Below are 12182 nucleotides of genomic sequence, written 5' to 3' on the forward strand. Positions count from 1 at the left end.
ATAGTAACTTGGCAACAGTGTGGATTAAAATCCATACTTTACTAATATTATAAATGCGAAAGTGTGTCTGTCTGCTACGTTTTCACGGCCCAACCACTGAACCGATTTTAATGAAATTTGGTACAGACTTGGGACACATCCCGAAAAAGGACATAGGCTACTTTTTATTCCGGAAAAATGAAGAGTTCCTACGGGATTCAAAAAAACCGAAATCAACGCAGGCGAAGCCGCAGGGATCCTCTAGTAGTATATAAAACAATATTTAACTTGTACAAATATTTTTTATAGATACGCAATGTTATATATTACAATAAAGTAACCCAGCGAAGTCGAATGTAATCGATTCTGATGATACCTACAGATTAATTTTTTTAAATAAATTTTTAATTATTTCATAATAAATATTTTTTATCACTATAACTTTGAATTTTAAACTTATACATAACTTGACTTTTTACTCCATCGTAAACACTGAAGTGGGGTGACGTAATGATTAAATGCAGGAGCGATGTGAAAATAATAATCTACACTGTGGCGATGCGCAACCGGTTCAGGGGCGTCTAAGAGAGATGCCGATACAATGTGTATCGCCATCTCTAGATTTGAAATTATACCTGGAATATACCGTCCCCTTAAACAGCTGTGTGGCATGTCTTGAGGGGAAGATGTCGGCCGCATCTTATCCGCAGGGACAGGCGACGCGTGCTAATCGACCACTGGAACTCATACATAGTGACGTCTGCGGCCCGACGCAGGAACCGAGCTGGGGTGGAGCGAGATACCTAGTGACTTTTACAGATGACTACACTAGGAAGACTTTTGGATATCTCATGAAGCACAAATCTGAGGTAATGTCACATTTTATCACTTTTAAAGCATATTCTGAGAAACAGTTAGGGTTGTCAATTAAAGTTCTAAGGTCCGATAGAGGTGGTGAATATTTTAATAAAAACTTCTCTGATTATCTGAAAAGGGAAGGTATTGCACATCAGAGTACTGTCCCTTACTGTCCGCAACAAAACGGGGTCAGCAAGCGCCTTAATCGTGTGCTGCTAGACAGAGTTAGATGTATGCTTAGCGAGTCAGGTCTCTGCAAGCGTTATTGGGGAGAGGCAGTTATGACTGCTATTTACTTAAAAAATAGGGCTCCCACAGTAGCTTTAGAGGGACGTTTACCTGAGGAGGTTTGGAGTGGATCTAAGGTAGATCTCAGTCACCTTCGGGTGTTTGGCTGTGTTGCATACTGTCTAAATCCATCACAGAAACGCCAGAAATTAGATGCTAAGGCAAAATTAGCTATTTTCGTTGGTTATAGTGAGAGTACAAAAGGGTATCGTTTATGCGAGCCATCTAGTCCTAATACTGTGATATTATCCCGTAGTGTAGCTTTTATAGAGAATAAGTTTTATTATGATAATGGACCGAAAATTTCTGATGATAATTATTATTATTCTATTTTAAATGACAATAATTTAATGAATAATAATGTTGAGGCAATTGAACGTCATGATACTATTGTGGAAATTAACAATGAAACTAACAATAATTTAACAAATGTTTCAGATGGAGTCCATGACGATGACCACCAGACATTAAGTGAGAGCGAGCCCATCTCAAGTGGCGAGTCTGCTGATGATGGACGTGATGAGCGTCTGACATCATCTAGCCAGGTGTCATGTGGAGGGGAAGCTGTGCAGCCGAGTAGTGAAGCTACAATTGGTTTGTCCGGTTGTCCTATTCGTGAAAGACGTCCACCACGAAGGTATGAAGACTATTCAATGCTAACTCAGCATACCTTATTCGAGGAACCACAGTCTTATGCGGATGCTTTCGCTTCACCACATTGTAACAATTGGATTGATGCGATGCACACTGAGCATGACTCCCTGGTGTCAAATCAGGTATGGAAGTTGGTGAGTAGACCTACTAACGCGAATGTTGTCAAGTGTAAGTGGGTGTATAAACTAAAGTATGATGCTGATGGAAAGTTTGATAGATTTAAGGCGCGGCTTGTAGCCAGAGGTTTTACTCAAAAGCAGGGAATAGATTATAACGAAACTTTTTCTCCTGTAGTTCGCCATTCATCTATGAGAATTTTGTTTTCATTGGCTAATGAAATGGACTTAGAAATAGATCATCTTGATGTAGAAACTGCATTTTTTACAACTTAAATGAGGTAACTTAAATGAGGTTATATACATGGAACAACCTGAGGGTTTTCGTAGTAAGAACGATAATCGTGTCTGTCTTTTACAAAAGAGCATATATGGTTTAAAACAAGCTAGCAAGATGTGGAATGTAAAAGTAAACAGTGTACTTGTAGATAACGGTTTCAAACAGTCTCTATGTGAACCATGTATTTACACAAAAAGATCTCACAATGACTTTGTTATCGTAGCTTTATATGTAGATGATTTCTATGTTTTTTATTCTAAGAACAGCTCAGTTAAGATTCAATTGCTGAATGTTTTAGAGAAAGAGTTTAATGTCAAGAACTTAGGTCCGTTGAAAAATTGCTTAGGCATGAGAGTCACTAGAGATAGGTCAAAGGGAACTTTGTGTTTAGATCAAACTGAGTATATTAAGAAACTGTTAAGGCGATTTAATATGCAAGATTGTAAACCTATTGCGACACCTATGGCTTTAAATTCAAAGTTGACTCTACCTAAAGATGAAAGTGCTTGTATACTTGATGAGACCTATAACTACAGGCAGCTGATAGGTAGTCTTATGTATTTATCTGTATGTACTAGACCTGATATCACTTTTGCATGTAGTCAGTTAAGCCAGTTTAACAACAGCTTTGATAGCTCCCACTGGATTGCGGCGAAGCGTATTCTTAGGTATTTAGCTGGTACAATTAACTACTCTTTATGTTATGTAAAAAGTGTTAACTTGGATATAAGAGCATATACCGATGCCGACTGGGGTAATGACGAAAATGACAGAAAATCGTTTACTGGTTTCGTTATTAAGCTGGGTAATAATACTATTAACTGGGAATCACGTAAACAATGCTGTATTGCACTTTCGAGTACAGAAGCAGAATACCTAGCTATAGGTGATGTTTGTAAAGATGTTTGTTTTATAAAAAACTTGCTTTCAGAAATAGTACATAAGGAAGTTCCTTGCACTGTATTCAATGACAATCAAAGCGCACATAAGCTTTTAGAATGTAAGGAATTTTGTCATAAAACCCGCTACTATTTTACGATTGTGTTGTTTCTTACCGCTGTGCCGAAAGATAAAATTTGCTTATATTAAGTTTATTACTGTAATTTCTCATTAAGTGAAATTTGTATAATTTCTTTTGAGAATAAAATTCTTTAACTACAAAGAACGAAACATATTGATATCAGATATCATTTTGTTAAAGACTTAATTAAGAATGACTCTATTTCAGTAAAGTACCTTTCTACAGACAAGATGATAGCTGATGTATTGACTAAACCTCTGTGTGTACAGAAACATTGTAGCTTCATTGAGAATATGAGTTTGAAAATGACTGTCTCTACATAGTAGAATGTTATTTTATATGCATATTTGACATACATTTTTTCCTTAATGTAGAAGTGACAACTACTACCTTTACATAGTAGAATATTGTTTTTGTATACATTTTTTTTTTGGACTTACATTTATTTGTATCAATGATTGTCTGTATAGTATTGGACATAATATGTAAGCCGTAAGGGGAAGTGTTGGAAAGTCTATATACGGCTTTATATCCATGGACAATACATGGTAATATTATTATTGAAAGTTGTCTATGCCTTCTTGATCTCTTTGGTTTCGCCCTCCAATCATGTCGGACGCTCTCTGTATCTTTTTTAATTAATATAATATAATTTGAGACTGGTCAATAAAAGTATTTATTTCGAATAACCCGTGCATCCATCACAAGCTCAGTTCCACGCTCTGCTCATCAAATCAACAAATATGAGAGCAGCTATCCTACAAATTTGTCACAAATCATTACCTAATTAGTTAATTAAAACATTTCATAGTGACCTTATCAATATAAGATATCCCACCAAAAACATTTCATGTAAAATGTTGCCAAGACTCACAAGTTCATAATGTTTTCACTGTTAAAAAGTTATGAGATCTCTAGTAGAGCCAAGCCCCTAGCTGAGCTTAGATTTGTGCTGGCCATGGGAGCTATCCCAAGTCCAAAGTAATATAGCTTTTAAATGCTCTTGACTATATCACATTTATAACAATAAATAACAAATAACTCTACTTACAAGCTCTGATTCTACAAACCCTACATCTTGGTTAAAAAAGTACGGCTTGAATCGTATCTTCCTGGATGTGGCGTGTAAATAATCATTTGGAAAATTGGCACTGATATCTACTATTGACCACATTCCCAGATCGATCCGTATAAATAGCTGGAACTCAAATTATTCAATTTATATTGTTTTAAAAGTGCGACTCAGTATAGTACATTGTGCAATTGTAATATTTTTTATAAAACTACAAAATGTCAGTTATAAAATTCAAAATTAACGACCTTTGCATGGCTTTCATTGACCATGGTAAACATTAATATATCAACTGCTGAAAAATTTTTGAACGATAATTTTAATCTCACTGAAACTCAGTTCATCAAGAGTTAAGGCAAGATTTATCGCGGATAATCAAGTTTGGCTAAACACCAAGTTTTTAATTACTCCTGATAATCCAGAGACTCAGTCTCAAAATAATAAAGTGGTTTGGGAAAATTTGACTACCTCATCTAATAGATTTTGTCGTCCAATATCTATTGAATTTGCTAAAGAAACCCCGGCAAAAACAAAGGAAGTTATTTCAGGAATAGAGACTGAAATTTCTTTGCTACAACCTAGTCAAGTCAAGATATCTGAACATCTAACCATTTCTGTAAAACACAATATGAGTTTGAAGATGATAGATAGGAAGGTTACACAAGTGTTGACAGATACTCCATCTACATCTGTGTGTACAATATGCCTAGCAAGGCCAGTAGAAATGAATGATCTACAATTAGTCCAAAATAAACAGGACAGGCATGATACCTTTAGATTTGGCTTGTCGACACTCCATTGTTGGATACGATTTATGGAGTGCATTTTACACATATCCTACAATTTACAGTTCAAAAAATGGTCAGCGCGCACTGAAGAAGTTAAGAAACAGAAAAAAGAAAAAAAAGAAGAAATTCAAAAAAAATCAGAGAGGAGCTCGGACTAATTATAGACACTCCACGTCAAGGAAGCGGAAATTCCAATGATGGAAACACAGCCAGAAGGTTTTTTGCTAATTATGCATGTGCTGCTACAGGTGCTGAAGACTTGAGCATTCACTTGTAATGAGCATTCGTGCGAATGTTACATCACAGAAAAATACGAGAACATTTTAGCGGGCATTCTATCGAGCGTTCTGGCGAGCATTCTAGCGAGCAGATTTGCTTGGAGCTTTTTGCCGAGCCAAGCTTCTGTCATCGTTCCGCGCCCCGCCGCTCTGCGACGTCCCTCCCCGCACCCCTGTTGCTCTCCAGTGTGACAGTGTAAAGTTAATAGTAATATTGCCTGGTTGTGCGTTTAGTGCTGTGTGCGTTCAAAATGTCTTGGGACAATGATAAGTGTCTACTTTTGATTTCAAATTATAGAAATAAAAGCATTTTGTGGGACTCAAAGCACCCTCAGCATTACAATAAAATTTTGAAAAACGATGCTTGGGTCGAGTTAGCAACTGCATTGGACTGTTCCATAGAATCCGGCAATCATCTATGGCATAGATGATTGCCGGAAAAAAATGACAAGTTTGTTGGCTTCTTTACGCCGAGAAAAAAGTAAGCACGACAAAAGTAAAGGAACCGGAAAAGGTTAGTTGTTTAAGTACAATGCCTATTTTTTGTGTTTGGGAGTCAGTAATTAATTAATAATGAAGTCAACATATTACAAAATGTTTTGTCTCAATTGGCACCGACTTCATTAATAATTGATTGTTGGAAATATAATAATGAGAACATAAAATATGGCTTTAATTTGTATCTTTAATATTATTTTGTTCCTTTTTTGTGCGAAGTTGGTTTTGTTTTATTAAAAAATATTTAATATTTACATAATAGACGCTGTAAATCTGTAAGCTTGCCATATTTACGGAAAGGTATTACTTTATTAATGAATATATTAATAGCTGCTCGTGCTGATTCACTGATTGACTGATTGATTGACTGACTCATTGATTGATCACCTCTCCTGTAAAATTCTGTATGAAAATTTTTTTTTGGACTAATAGTTTCGTATAGACGACAAAAAATGATTCAGAGGAAAAATATGGAGAGAGCTGATGATTGAGGATTTCGGAGACGGGTGAGGAGCACGGCCAGGGTATTGAAGTTAGGTGGGGGGTGCTCGAACAAATGTCACTCAGAACTTCATGCAATTGCCAAGGAGCTGAAAAAAATTTCCAAAATGGCGGATTCAAGATGGCCGCCATACAAACTTTGTCGGTGTCTATCTCGAAGAGTATAGAAGATGCAAGAGTTCTTCTTTAAGAAAAGATGATCAGGACCCGAAGGTCTACTTGGTGAACAGAAAAAAGTTCAAGATGGCGGAATTATTTATTTTTCCATACAAAATATATAACGAATATTGAATATATGAAATATGGCAAGCTTACAGATTTACAGAGTGTATATGTTCCATAAATGTTTCAGGAGCGGAAGAAATTTACAACAGTTCGTGGTTTACCTATGAAAGTTTGAGGTTCCAGGCCAGCGCGGAAGCTCAATTCCATAAACTGGTCTCGGAGATGGACCCATCCCAGCTTCTTACCAAGATTAACGAGCTTGCAAGAAATTCAGGAGCTGCAGGTGACACCGTGAAGAACCTCTGGCTAACACGCTTACCGCCATGGGTCCGAGCAATATTAGCTGCAAATAAAGCAGACACTAAGCTAGAAGACCTTGCTGAGATGGCTGACAAGATCATGAATAACCTTCGCAGCGGAGAGATTGCAGCCGTGGACGCTGGCTCAACATCCATGCCAGCGACTATGGAGGTAAACAGCGAACTGTTAACACAGCTCAGGAACATGTCGCTAGAACTGAAAAACCTGCGGGAAGAGGTAAGCAGCATCAGTGATCGACGCCAGCAGTACCAGCGATCCCGTAGACCCTGGAGACGCGATCGCTCTCGATCACGACATAGATCCAGCACGCCGCGACGTACACCTCACAGCCCAGACTGGTTGTGCCGATACCATTTCCGGTTCAGGGAGGCAGCACGTCGATGTGAGGCTCCGTGCAATTGGGTGAAGCCAATCAAGCCGGAAAACTAGACAGGGTGCAACCTAGTGCGGTGGTAGAGTGCATCGATAGGGACGAATGTCATCGCTTATGTGTGTTAGATTCAAACAATGAACTTTCTTATCGATACAGGTGCGAACGTATCAGTGATACCGGTTTCTAAAGTTAGTCCTAAACACCGTAGACATAGTAATAGTGATTACAAACTATTCGCCGCAAACGGCACGGAAATTAAGACATTTGGCGTCATAACATTAGAACTTAATTTAGGGTTAAGGCGTAGTTTTTAGTGGTCGTTCATAATTTGTAAACCTAACCAATAATCGGGGCAGATTTCCTTAAGGAACATCGATTGTTGGTAGACTTACACAACAAAAAGTTAGTAGATTCCGTAACACATTTATACTCTATAGGTACCATAATAAAGTGCAGTAATGCGACAGTCAAGAGTATACAGGAATCGCATCCGTTTCGTGATTTGTTGGAAGAATATTCAGACATCACGAAACCTGTGTCATTTAAAGAAGCCCGATGTACACACGCGGTCATATCGAGACGACCGGACCGCCTGTGTATGCGAAGCCACGACCACTGCCGTCAGGTAAGTATCAAAAAGTTAAGCAAGAGTTTCGTCATATGTAGGAACTAGGTATATGTAGACCATCACGAAGTCAGTGGGCCATTCCTCTTCACGTTGTCCAGAAAAAGGACGGCAATATACGACCCTGTTGAGATTATCGACGTTTAAACGCAGTGACCAAACCAGATAGATACCCCATACCTAGAATTCAAGATTTTACTTACGGCTTATCAGGTAAAACAATTTATACTCATCTAGATATTAATAGGGCATACCACTACATCGAAGTCGAGCAAGGAGATATCGAGAAAACTGCAATCACAACACCTTTCGGTTTGTATGAATTCCCAGGCATGACCTTTGGACTGAGGAACGCAGCGCAAACTTTCCAACGGTTTATGGATAATACGGTGCTAAAGGTAATAGAAAATATCGGTCGAAAGACGAAGCCCGTTACAACCTCGTGATAACCAAATTATCGAAGGAGGCGATTCAACAGGTAACTGATATATTAGTTTCCACACCAGCTACGCAACGGTACGATACATTAAAGGCGCGACTTCTCGCTATATACGAGGAGTCGGAGACGCGACAAATCCAGAGACTCATGGGTGAGCTGGAGTTAGGCGACCAGCGGCCGTCACAACTATTGCGGCGAATGCGCGATCTGGCACGAGGCAAGGTGCCAAATGACACACTAAGGATAGTGTGGCAAGGTCACCTGCCCAGCGCAGTAAGAGCGGTCTTGACAGTCTCTGACACCAAAGACCTTGACCGTCACCCCCGCAAATCCTCCAAATCGGTTCCATCCACGAGCAGAGTCGATAAACTATTAATGAAATTCAACAAAAGATTTTTGGAGACTTGAATATCGTCATGAAAGAGCTCTGGGAGAAATGGACACAACTTAGCCTCCATGATAAAGATAAAATCAAGAATGAGATTTGTCGAAATAGAGAAAGAGATACGACTCATGGGTGAGCTGGAGTTAGGCGACTAGCGGCCGTCACAACTATTGCGGCGTATGCGCGATCTGGCACGAGGCAAGGTGCCAAATGACACACTGAGGATACTGTGGCAAGGTCATCTGCCCAGCGCAGTAAGAGCGGTCTTGACAGTCTCTGACACCAAAGACCTTGACCATCACCCCCGCAAATCTTCCAAATCGGTTCCATCCACGAGCAGAGCCGATAAACTATTAATGAAATTCAACAAAAGATTTTTGAAGACTTGAATGTCGTCATGAAAGAGCTCTGGGAGAAATGGACAACAACAAAGGTAGGTGCCAGCAAGGAAACACCGAGGCGAACAAACAGGTAAACGCATGGGCAAAAACTTGTATACCGTGCCAGAAAAGTAAGGTCGATTGTCACGTCGTAACTAAAATAGGTACGTTTCAGACTAGTCAGCGTTTCGAGCACATACACCTCGATATAGTAGGTCCTTTGCCTACAACACGACATGGCAACAGGTATTGGATAACAATCATAGACCGCTATATACACTGGCCGGAAGCCATACCCGTCGCAAATATTACTGCGGAGACTGTAGCTAAAGCCATCTACGAGAACTGGTTCACGAGGTATGGAATATGTCAAAGAATCACGACCCATCAGGGATCTCAACTGGAAAGTAGGTAGACGTAGCCTATTTTGATTTTAGGAAGGCGTTCGACACGGTCGACAACGACGTCCTGCTCGCGAAGCTCGCCCGCGTGGGCTGTACGCCCAAAACGCTTGCTTTCTTCGCCAGCTACCTGCGCGACAGACGTCAGTACGTCGACTATGGTGGATACCGGTCGGAGCCCTACTATACGAGATCAGGCGTCAGTCAAGGTAGCAACTTAGGGCCCCTCCAATTTATCTTAATGGTAAACGGCTTACCGGAGGTGGTAACTGAGTCGACGTGCCTGTTGTTTGCTGACGACCTGAAATTAGTCATGGAAGTAGAAGAGATCTCGGATCACGATAGACTACAGAAAGTCATAGATGCAGTCAGCAAGTGGAGCCAGGAGAACAAGCTTCATTTTAATGTCTCCAAGTGTTCTGTGATGGCGTTCAGCCGCGCGCGCGCCCCGCGCCACCATCAGTACCAGATGGAAAGGCAAACGCTGCAGCGGGTCACGGAGGTTAGGGACCTAGGGATTCACTTCAGCGCCGATCTATTTTTCCGGAAACATGTAGCCGATACATGTAAGAGAGCGTATCGGAATTTGGGTTTTGTCCTAAGACAAGCGAATGTGTTCACTAACATCAAGGCGTCGCGTGCTTTGTATGAAGCCCTGGTGAAAAGCCATCTGGAATGCAACGTATCCATATGGTCACCGGGTGAAGCTAAGTACAAAGTGATGCTGGAACGCATTCAAAATAAATTTTAACACTCTTATTAATAAAAAATGCTTAGTTCAAGCCTAATCCGAAGGTACGCTTGGACTTGTTACTCCCAGAGTAAAGCTTTGTTCTGGTGATTATGACGTACAACGCTGCGGTATGCGGTATGCGTTGCCGGACACTCAATCATATGAAAAACGTCGAGAATGTTCTCTTGTTCCGTCGCAGTATGCGTCCGCGGCGAGGGGCAAGCGCGGTGAAGTGGGGAGGTGTACTCCCGCACAGCGCGGCGTCATTCTGGGTTCAACGCTGCGGTGTGCGGTGTGCGTCACGGGTGTGCGTCACGGGTGTGCGTCACGGGTGTGCGTCACGGGTGTGCGTCACGGGTCAATATGGAATTTTTCGAAGACAATTTAATAGAATTAGTTCGCAACTATCCTTTTTTTCTTTATATAAAAATAAAGACAAAAAACATAAAAGTTTGATAGTTAAAGAAAATTGCTGGAGGGAGATAGCTGAGAAGTTGAATAAAACACGTCTACCTTGGTAGCTGCGGCAAAATCAACTGACCACCACCACCGCAGGGACGCTAAATGCTGCGTCGTGACGCTGCGTTGCGGCGCATACCGCAGCGTTGTGCATCACGATCACCAGACCAAAGCTTAAGCGAGTATTAACTTCGATTTAATAATGTTATTAATAATCATGGAGTAACCTTGGACAAACAATACATTCCTTACTCTGGGATTAACACTTGCGTTATGGCAACCCACTTTTTTTAAAAGTAAAAAGAATGAGTCAATGAATGAAATTGTGACAATAATGACAGTGACAGACAATATTTAGACTGTGGATCTATCTCTATGCTGTGGACAATATTTTGAATTTGACAAATGACAATTTAGGAGTTGGGACGCGGTTTTCAGTTTCCACTTTCCAGTTTTCACTTTTCTGGCTTTGCTGCGTTGATAAATAGTTTATTTCGTTGAGTTTATTTTTAATACAAAATAAGTTTCAAGTTTTGTAGAAATCGTTTTATATTTGTTTGTTTAATATATTTTTATATGTTTTATAAACAAAAACGCTGTCGCTCCCTCAACTGGGATGAAGAAGAAAAGGTAAGGAATTATAAAATGTGGTCTTTTCAGAAGTGTATCGCTTCGTGGTTTTTATTGATAACGCCTACTTATTACTTATTACTTAATAAATTACTTATTTTTCAGCTTTTATTTCGCAGAGTGGTTAAAGACTACGCACACATAATTGAAAACAAGTCCCTGGACAATAATACCAACAAAAAAAAACTGAAGCGTGGGACGAAATCCACAAAAAGTAAGTATGCTTGGTATTCTACTTTTAATTGAATATGTTGCAGAATTTCAGCATAATTCTCCACATTTATAAAGCAAAAATTCATTTTAATATTAATATCATCCCTTATTTCATTTTCTGTACTAGGTTTAATGAATTAAATGGAAGACAGCGGCAATTAAGTCAACTGAAAATTCAGTGGAAGACGATGAAGATAAATGTAAGGAAGTCGTGCAGTTCCTACAGAACTGAAATCAATAAAACAGGCGGTGGAGCAAGACCAGCAACACCTGATGAGTCAATACTTCAAATAAAAGATTTATTGAATCTTGCCGAGTTAGTAAAAGACCGTAATATACAGGGTGTCCCAAAACTTGACGATAAAATGGTAGTAGTGTTGAATTGGGGATCCTGTATCAAAATCCATGGGGATTTTGGATCACTCTCGCTAACGCTCGTTCGCTACGCTCACCGTGATACAAAATCCCCATGAATTTTGATACAGGATCCCCAATGTAGGCTACTGTCCACAACAACACATTAAATAAATGGAGTATTCCTAAATCCAAGCAACAATTAATCACTATCAACAGTGAGACAAAATCCTCAATGACTAGTTATTGCGGATCCTATATCATACGCCCGCACCGCACAGTGGATGATATAATACGATGAGTTCGACGAG

At 39.8% G+C, this 12182-nt stretch overlaps 1 long non-coding RNA gene across 1 annotated transcript; it reads left to right on the plus strand.

The window, feature by feature from the left end:
- Positions 1 to 10559: 10559 nt before the first annotated feature.
- Positions 10560 to 11712, plus strand: LOC123876656. Its single transcript, XR_006798388.1, has 2 exons — positions 10560 to 11304; positions 11410 to 11712. It is a non-coding gene; the product is annotated as an uncharacterized LOC123876656 (long non-coding RNA).
- Positions 11713 to 12182: the final 470 nt, after the last annotated feature.

Source organism: Maniola jurtina, chromosome 22, assembly GCF_905333055.1.
Source record: "Maniola jurtina chromosome 22, ilManJurt1.1, whole genome shotgun sequence".
In the NCBI taxonomy this organism is placed as follows: domain Eukaryota; kingdom Metazoa; phylum Arthropoda; class Insecta; order Lepidoptera; family Nymphalidae; genus Maniola; species Maniola jurtina.